At 40.1% G+C, this 8,917-nt stretch overlaps 1 non-coding gene across 1 annotated transcript; it reads left to right on the forward strand.

Annotated features, from left to right (window-relative positions):
- Window positions 1–1,479: 1,479 nt before the first annotated feature.
- LOC141723044 (small nucleolar RNA R71) lies at window positions 1,480–1,586 on the forward strand. The gene has a single exon (XR_012576037.1). It is a non-coding gene; the product is annotated as a small nucleolar RNA R71 (small nucleolar RNA).
- Window positions 1,587–8,917: the final 7,331 nt, after the last annotated feature.

Consider the following 8,917-nt stretch of genomic DNA (forward strand, 5'->3'; position numbering starts at 1 on the left):
TATCAAGGTTCAGCCAGTCACCAGGAAAGGTCTTCCCAAGATTATGGGAATCTTCTTATCCTCCTCGAAATTAAGAATTACGAAATCAGCAGAAAAGATGAGTTTATCAACCTTGACCAAGACATCCTCCACAATACCATGCGGATATGTAGTAGAACGGTCGGCCAACTGCAAGGTCATATAAGTCGGTTTGGGATCAGGTAAATCCAACTGCTTGAAAATTGACAAAGGCATTAGATTGATGCTAGCTCCCAAGTCACATAAGCATCTGTCAAAAGACACTTTTCCAATAGTACATAGAATAGTGAAGCTTCCTGGATCTTTAAGCTTCGGAGGCAACTTTTGTTGCAGCACGGTACTGCATTCCTCCGTGAGAGCGACTGTCTCTAAATCATCTAGCTTTACCTTCCAAGAAAGAATACCTTTCATAAACTTTGCATAACTAGGCATCTGCTCGAGAGCCTCGGCGAAAGGTATGTTGATATGAAGTTTCTTGAACACCTCCAGAAACTTCTCAAATTGCTTGTCCAGCTTTTTATTCTACAGCCGCTTGGGAAAAGGCGGTGGAGGATAGATCTGTTTCTCCCCTGTATTACCCTCAGGCGAAGTGTGCTCAATAGTAGTCTTCCTTGGTTCCACTTCTTCGTCCTGCTGCACTACTTCTTTCTCAGCCCCAACTTCTTTAGTCAACTCTTGAGTTTGTTCGGGATTCGCAACCTTTCCGGACCTTAAAGTGATTGCCTTTACCTGCTCCTTAGCTTACCTTTTTCCTGGCACTTCAGTATCACTAGGTAATGTACCAGGATGACGATTTAGCAAGGTACTGGCAATTTGTCCAATTTGATTTTCCAAGGTCTTGATAGAAACAGCTTGACTCTTGCATATAAGCTTCAACTCCTCTAATTCAGATTTTTCATTGGCTTGTTGTAGCTGGAGTTGCTGTCTAGGTGCATACTATGGTTGCTGAAAACCAGGGGGTTGTACTGTTTAGCTGGGTACTGCTGATAAGGTTTTTGAACCGCATTTTGAGCATTGCTCCAACTGAAATTAGGATGATTGCGGTTGTTGGGATGATAGGTGGCTGGCACTGGTTGCTGCGATCATGGGAAGTTGCTCACAAACTGAGTTGATTCACTAGAAATTATGCACTGATCAGTCTCATGGGCACCAGCACAAAGCTCACAGACACTAATGATTTGATTTACTCCATAATTAGCCAAAGTGTCCACCTTCATCGTCAAAGCCTTAAGTAGGGCGGCGATAGCAGTAGCTGCGTCCAACTCCAGAATTCCTGCGACTTTCCCCTGAGTCAGCCTCTGGGAAGGATTCTGATACTCATTAGCAACCATCAGTTCAATAAGTTCATAAGCTTCATCATAGCTCTTAGCCCACAAGGCTCCTCCTGATGCTACATCAAGCATGGGTCTAGAAGTAGCACCCAATCCATTGTAGAAGCAATTAATAATCATCCAATCAGGCATGCCATGGTGTGGGCACTTCCTTGGCATCTCCTTATATCGATCCCAAGCTTCACACAGAGATTCCCCTGTTTGCTGAGCAAACTGGGTAAGAGCATTCTTGATTGCAGCAGTCTTCGCCATGGGGAATAATTTGGAAGAGAAACTGTTGCGCAAGATCCTCCTAAGTAGTGATAGATCCTGCTAGCAGAGAGTGTAACTAGCACTTAGCCTTGTCCCTCAGAGAGAATGGGAACAGGCGTAGCTTGATAGCATTTTCAGTCACATCATTGAATTTAAAAGTATCGCAGATCTCGATGAAATCCCTGATGTGCATGTTAGGGTCTTCAGTAGGAGAACCCCCAAACTAAACTGAGTTTTGTATCATCTGAATCGTGCTTGACTTGATTTCAAAAGTGTTATCCCTGATGGCCGGTCTGATGATGCTTGACTGAATGTCATTAAACTTAGGCTGAGAATAGTCCATCAAAGCTTTCAGATTTTCTGCTTGATCTCCCATCGCTACTACAACTGGTTCTTCGACTTTTTCTTCTTCTTCTACCTTCTTTTCTTCCTCGAAAACTTCCTTACGAACTACCACAACTTCTTCCTCGGCTTTATCCAGTGTTCTCTTATGAGTACGCGAACGCGTATGCATACACCCTCGCTAGAGTACCTGAACTAAGACCAGGAAACAGATAAGTAACAATGTCTGAGTCAATGAACTTTAACGACCACTAAAGGAAAACACATAAACTATCAATTAACACTGCAGTCCCCGGAAGCGGCGCCAAAAACTTGTTAGTCGCTAAACACGCGCTAATAATACACGCAAGTATACGAGTTCGCAAGTAGTATAGAATCTTTTCTAGTTCGTTCCCACAGAGACTGTACTGATTAACTAATTAATTCACGCACTTAAGCAACAATGTATGATTATTATTCAATTCCAAGACGATAACGCAATGAGGTTGTTTATAACTAAGAATTAAACTAATAATTATAACTACGAGAATGAGATTGGTTGAATTAATAAGTACAAAAAACAAGGGATTCTAACTTAATTAAATACTTCATTCAATAGCCTTATTGTTCTTAACCTTAACATGCAATGGTGATGACACTAATCAGATAACTGGAAACTAATAAATGCCAACTTTCGTTACACGAGTACTATACTACCAGACATCCACAAAGGAGATAGAAGCTGAATAGACACCAATTATAGTGAGACCCTTTATGTCTATAGAATTTGACAACATAACGGTTTAAGCACAAGTTATCTATCTTGATTACACAGGGCAAGTAAGATGGTTAAAATTACCTATGAATCATGCACGATAATACATGAACCTATGCTAGCATGGCAAGTTCTAAATCCTTAAATTCATTTTTGCTTCATTAAGAATTAACACACTATCTTATAAGTTCGCGACACTCATAAGACGAATACGCACAACCAATACTAGGATATCATACAATCACCACATACTAAGCCATCAAATAATTTACTAAAGAAATCCATAAATAAATCCGTTAGAACCCCACAGTAACAATTAGCCCATCATCAGACTCATTATCAAAGTGGGTTCCAATAAAAGCATGGTATATAAAATGTAGTCTTTATAACAAATAAATAAAACCAAGTACAAACAAATGTATAGGTTCAACAAAACAAGAAATGAGCATCCAAGATTATAACACAAAACAAAGATTCACAAGAATAAACTAGATCATCTTCGCCTTTGTTGAATTGTGCTATAGGTCTCTTCTCGTCTTCTCCTTGTGCTCTGGTAAGTCTCCTTATTAAAAAATGATCTTGAGTTATAAATATATAGCATTCCAATCACCCCAGGAGTCCAGAAAACAGAATTACAATAGAATTAGGATTTTAGTATCCCAATAAGGCGGGGTCACGCGCTTCATCAGCGCGAGCGCGCTGGCTTTCTGTACTTTGGCGCGGCCGCGCGCTTGTTTAGCGCAGGCGCGCTGGGCTTCTGCCAGAAACAATTTCTTTTCTTTTTTCTTTATCTTGTAGCTTCGAGCCGGCTTCAACGGGCTTTTATTCCAACACTACCTAGACACCATATTAGCACCAAAATAATGCTAATTCACCTGATTCACAGATTAATGCCTGAAATGCAAAAACACTAGAAACATGTTAAAATACTTACAAACTTGAGTATAAATGCATCAATCCAAAGCTTATTAGAGCATAATAAAGTTTCATAATAAAGCTTCCTGAGTGGTTGGAAAACCCTGTGATTGTGAAGAAGGCTTACGGAAAATGGAGGATGTGTGTTGACTTTACTGACCTAAATGATGCATGCCCAAAGGATAGTTTCCCGCTTTCAAGGATAGATACTCTGATAGACGAAACTGCTGGTCACGAGATGCTAAGCTTTATGAATGGGTTCAGCGGTTACAATCAAATCAAGATGCGTAAGGATGACATCCCAAAGGTATCATTCATCACTGACTTTGGTATTTTTTGTTATCTTGTTATAGCATTTGGTCTCAAGAATGCAGGAGCTACCTATCAAAGGTTGGTAAATAAGATCTTTAAAGACCTTATCGAAAAAACTATGAAACTATATGTGGATGACATGTTAGTCAAGAGTCTTATAAATACTGATCATATATCCCATTTGAGTGAAGGTTTTGAGATTTTAAAATACCACAAAATGATGTTGAATCCTGCCAAGTGTGCTTTTAGAGTAGGTTTTTGAAAAAATTGAGGTTTGATGGTTTCTAAGAGGAAAATTGAGGCTAATCCAGACAAAGGCCATCTTGTACATGGAGCCTCCAAGTTCCGTAAAAGATGTTCAGAAACTTACCTAGAGGGTTGTAGCTTTAGGACATTTTATCTCTAAGTCTGGGGACAAGTGCTTGCCATTCTTCAAAGATTTAAAGAAAGTAAAAAACATCATATGGACTGATGAAAGTTAGATGGTGTTTGAGAAGTTGAAGAAATACATGGTTCAAGCCCCTATGTTGGCTAAGCCAGTCTTGAATGAGACTCTTTACTTATACTTGGTTGTTTCTGAATACACCCTGAGCACCGTGTTGGTGAAGGAGGAGCTTAAAGTTCGGAAACCTATATATTATGTCAGTAAGATTCTGCATGGGGCTGAGTTGAATTATTTGACTATAGAAAATTTTGCATTAGCCTTGGTAATGGCTTCAAGGAAGTTGCGTCCTTACTTCCAAGCTCATAAGATTGAGGTGCTAACAAATCAGCCTTTGAGGAACATCATTCATGGTCCTAAAGCCAGTGGAAGGCTGATTAAATAGGTCATAGAGCTGGGGGAATTTGACATTAAGTATAAGCCATAAACGGCGATATAAGCCCAGGCCTTGGCTAACTTCGTGGTTGAGTGTACTATCCCCAACCAAGAAGTCGGGGGGTAGGAAGATACTAGGGCAAAAAGGAGAATGAAAGAGAATAGGTCAAGGACAAGGAATTATGGGTACTTTATTTTGATGGAGCATCAAAAACAAATTCAAGTGGATCAGGGATAGTTTTACAAAGCCCTGATGGCTTCCTAAATGAATATGCTATGAAGTTAGATTTTCCTACCACGAATAATGAGGCTGAGTATGAAGCTTCAATGCCTGGTCTAGGCCTAACTGGGACATTAAGAGTCAAGAACTTGAAAGTATGTGGGATTCGAAACTTGTAGTGTCCCAAGGGAGAGTTCAAAGTAAGGGGCGAGACCATGGAGAAATATGTACGCCTAGTGAGAGCTGTCATGACTCAATTTGACGAGTTCCATGTCGAGCATATTCCAATAGAAGAAAATGCTAAAGCAGATGTATTATCCAAATTTGCCTTTTTTGAGATCGAGAATAGTTCTAAAAGCATATACTTCCGTGTTTTGAAGAAAAGGAGTATTGATGTTAAGCTGGTTGCCCCTATCGGGCTTGGAGAATCTTGGATAGATCCTATTAAGGCTCACCTACAAACCAAATAGCTTTCTAGCAATGCAGCAGAGGCGCGAAAATTATCTGTACGGGCCCTGAGGCATTCCTTGATTGATGGGATTCTTTATAAAAGATCCTTTGTAATTCCCTATTTAAGGTATCTCAGGCTTGATGAGGCCCAACTTGCTCTGGAAGAGGTATATGAAGGTATATATGGCCAACACTTGGGGGGCAGGGCCTTAGCTCACAAGATTACTCGTTTAGGATTTTATTGGCCAGAGATGATGGCTGATGCCAAGGATTATGTGAAGAGATGTGATCGCTGTCAGAAACATGCCCCAGTAGTAAGGCAGCCGCCATAAATGCTGACCTCCATAAACACCCTTATCCCGTTTGCTACGTGGGGAATGGATATTCTTAGACCGTTCCCAATGGCTACAGCCCAAAGGAAGTTTTTAATTGTAGCAATTGATTACTTTACTGAGTGGATCGAAGCCAAACCCTTGGCCAAGATTACGACCAAGCAGGTTGCACAATTCCTGGGGGAAAATATCATGTGCAGATATGGAATTCCTCGCATCCTAGTAACAGATAACGGAACATAATTTAATAATGAGGAATTCAGGAAGTATTGTGAAGAGAATGAGATTGAACTACGGTTCACCTCTGTAGCCCACCCTCAAGCCAATGGGCAAGTAGAAGTGGCGAATCAGATTATCTTAGATGGATTAAAATAAAGGATTGAGAAGTCCAGAATAACTGGGTGGATGAGATACTCCCTATACTTTGGGCTTACAGAACCACATGTTGAGTCACAACAGGAGCAACATCATTTATCTTAGCATATGGGGTAGAAACGGTCGTCCTAGTAGAGATAACACATTCGTCTTCGAGAATCCAAGCCTACAATGCTGAGGAAAATGAGGAAGGCCAGAGATTAGCCCTGGATTTAATAGATGAAGTTTGAGATGAAGCACATGCAAAGATTATGAAATATCAAAAGAAAGCTTCTTTCTATTATAACCTGAGGATGAAGGAAAGATTCTTCAAGCAAGGTGATTTGGTCTTAAGAAAGGTGGAAGCCTCTGGAGTACGACAGAAAGGAAAACTTGCCCCAAATTGGGAAGGGCTGTACAAGGTTAAAAGTGTTCACGAAAGAGGATCCTACAAGTTGGAAATTATGGAAGGAGAAGAAGTGGCAAGGACTTGGCATGCCCAGAACTTGAAGGTTTATTACGTCTAGTTGCTATACTCAAAAAAGATATTGCGAGTAATAGGACCTATATCCCAGTTTATTAAGCTATTCCGGTTCTTTAGGATTTATATTTTAGTTTATAATTATCAGGGTTGGACCCATTTTATGTAAGATTTTGAAAGACCAAGTTAAGATCTTGAAGTTATGGTTTACTCGGTTTTGAAAGACCAAATTATGATTCTTTGAGTTTATTTTACTAAGCTTTGAAAAAAACCAAGTCATATTCTTGAGTTGAAGTAATGCTTTGTAAACTTTAATGAAATGTTGAGTATAACAAGTAATCAAAGCAAGGAAATGACTATAAAAAACTTGCGAGATACGCGGAAGAAGACAATAATATTAATAAATCCTGAAGGGTGATAAAATCAAAGTATGATAAATAAAGTACAAAAGTCATGAAAGACTAAGTAAAGCTCAATTCGCCCCTAGTTGATTCATCCTTGTTCCTCTCCTCTTCATTATGCCCTTCCCCTTGAGCATCAGCTGAAGTGTCTGCATTTTTGGCTGGAGAGTATGAGGAGAGGTAGTGTTAGGATCAAGGATGCGATCTTCCTGCATGGGGTAATCAAAAAGAGCGTTCAAGCTATCTTCGGTTTCTGGATTCTCAGGACTAATGAAATCCTTGGCCTCTATTAAGCCAGAATGTTTCTCCATTACCGCCTTCACTGCAGCATCCCATCCATGCATGAACTGAATATGATAGAGACCCTCATCATGTATCTCTATTAAGTCTTTGAACTTCTGGGAGTACATGTAGTCATTGATGAGGGTCTCTTTATCGCTTCGAAGTTTTACCAGCTCAACATGAGCTTTGGACAGCTCTTCGTCCTTATTCTTTAACTTCTTCTCAAGAACCCCAGTTCTCTCCTTCCACTTGTTCATCTCCTTCTCAAATTCATCCAAGTTACCCTCCCAGGACCTGGCCTGGTAAAATGCTGCCTGAAAATAAGCATTGCTCTACACAAGAAAGAAGATAATTCAGAGCCTATAACAAAAGGAGATAATTGGAAGATAGGGAGAGTAAGTAAATTACCGAGGCTTGTGCTTGAGAACCCAGATGCTCAATAGTCTCTATGTCACTCCCTGTGATGATGTCAGTGTAGTCATGGGAAGTGATAGAGTGATAAGACCAATCTTTTGCATGTTTGGTGGACCCAACCACTGTGTCACCTCTCTTGAAGCCCAGTTGGGCCTATAAGCATACCCCTTGATAGGGGGATCCACATCATCTCCCAAGGGATTCTCGGGAACATGTGGTCTCAAGAAAATAGGGGCATCAGGTTTACACCTTGGGTCTTTGTTGAGTTTGGCCCGCTTCTGGCAGCTCGATTCCCCTTTCTTGGGCTTATTGATGTTGTTGATAGCTTCACAAGCTGCAACAGAAACATTAAAGCACATAAGTGATGAAATTATGAAAAGCAAAAAAACGCGAAAAAGATGAAATACATATAAAATTACCCTTATCAATCGCCTGAGAAAGGCCGAGTTTCTTCAAAGAAAATTCCTCTAAAAGGGTCCATGCATTAGTCTGGCCGTTATCTGAGATAAAGGCTTGATATGCAGCCTCATCGACATTATTTAGCCTAATTGTGTTTGGGCTACCATCTACCACTTTACAAAAGGGCTTGCGAAATAAAGTACCCCAATCTCCTCCGATCCAAGTCAACCTAACAAACTCGTCCCTCCACTTATGATTATTCCCAGGGATAGAGTTCCCATTGAAAATGTGAGGGCATTTGGGTCTTAGACGAATTAAAATCCAACCTATTTGGGTTAGGGGGCTATCGTGAAATTGGAATATTTTTCTAAAAAGAGGAACGAAAAGGGGGAAATTATTTCTAAGGCATAAAATCGTAAAACATATAATATTTCTTCATACATTTGGAAGGAGTTGATAGGGGTTTATCTGAACATCCGCAAGTAAGCGGGGAATAAATTTATGAAATGGAAACCTAAGGCCTGCAATTAAGGCTCCACAGTATATAAACAAGGTGTCACCCTTCCATTGACAGTTACGGTCACCAGGAAGGGTCGGAGTAATCCTAAGGTGGGGTGAAAGGTTGTAAACGCGGTTAAAGTTTTCTATCGTATCATCTTCTTCATGGAATCTATTCTCATAATTGTAAGAATCTAGGTTAGCTAATGAGGGATATTCTTCCCTCCTAACATTTATCATATCTATTAGAGATGAATATTTGTATGAGCGAATATTAATAAGAGTACCTATTTTTGAAGAATTCATCTTCGCCAACCTAGCAAGATCACGGTCCGCCATTAAAAT

The sequence above is a fragment of the Apium graveolens genome, chromosome 4 (genome assembly GCF_009905375.1).
Source record: "Apium graveolens cultivar Ventura chromosome 4, ASM990537v1, whole genome shotgun sequence".
Taxonomy (NCBI): domain Eukaryota; kingdom Viridiplantae; phylum Streptophyta; class Magnoliopsida; order Apiales; family Apiaceae; genus Apium; species Apium graveolens.